This window comes from Seriola lalandi, unplaced genomic scaffold (genome assembly GCF_002814215.2).
Source record: "Seriola lalandi dorsalis isolate HSWRI2012SDOR001 ecotype SW California unplaced genomic scaffold, Sedor1 jcf7180002054479, whole genome shotgun sequence".
Taxonomy (NCBI): domain Eukaryota; kingdom Metazoa; phylum Chordata; class Actinopteri; order Carangiformes; family Carangidae; genus Seriola; species Seriola lalandi.
The window spans coordinates 2,016-2,835 of NW_019525032.1; the positions used below are offsets into that span (position 1 = coordinate 2,016).

Below are 820 nucleotides of genomic sequence, written 5' to 3' on the forward strand. Positions count from 1 at the left end.
GAGGAGGTGATTCTAGTTTCTATTTGTAATTAAATTAAATCACTTTGTAGAGATCATTAAATGTTTATTTTAAATCTTTTAAATCTCGTTGTCAGACATTAAAACATGGAAACCGTCTGTTCTCTCTCCACATAGAAAACATGACGACAACCTGTTTATTACTGTTTTTAATCTACGTTACAGATTCAAGAGAAGGTTTGGATTTGATCCTGGATTCGGATTGAGAGTTTTTCTGGACATGCACATACCTCGTTTTTAACAGCTTCATTTAAAACCAGATTATGTGACTAGTTTCTTCTGTGAAAACAGAAACAGAAACGTGTCGGATGGAAGATCCGTCTCATTTCACTTCCCTCTGATTTCTTCTCCTCTGCAGATAAACATGAATAACAGTTTAATTCCCACACTTTCATCCTTTTTTTAAAAATGAATTTAGAAACGTCACTAGATGTCAGTCAATAACAACAGAACCCAGTCAGAAGTAACAGAACTTCCCCAGCAGCTAAAATGCTTCTGTACAAATATCAGAGTCCAACTACAGAAACAATCCACACATTTATTTAGAAAAGGAACGACAAATACTGAAAATCATTAGAAAGCAAACAGAAGCCGAAGTGCAGTGGGTGTTATCAGGGGAGGACTCGTCACATCTGGGCCTGGAGGTAATGTTCATAATTGGCCCGAAGGACAAATTCAAAATAAGGTTTTGATTTCAAGCTGCTCAGATCGTCGGACTCCAGCAGCTCTTTGACGTCGGGCAGGTACGTCTGCAGAGGGACGCCTGAAACACACAGGAACATACGTCACATCACGTGGAACC

The 820-nt window shown here is 38.8% G+C and overlaps 1 pseudogene across 1 annotated transcript in view; it reads right to left on the reverse strand.

The window, feature by feature from the left end:
* Positions 1 to 536: 536 nt before the first annotated feature.
* Positions 537 to 820, reverse strand: part of LOC111659459 (nuclear pore complex protein Nup133-like) — a 15,328-nt pseudogene continuing 15,044 nt past the window's right edge. The window contains exon 11 of the transcript XR_015437640.1: positions 537 to 798. The product of XR_015437640.1 is annotated as a nuclear pore complex protein Nup133-like (transcript). The remainder of the gene's footprint in view (positions 799 to 820) is intronic.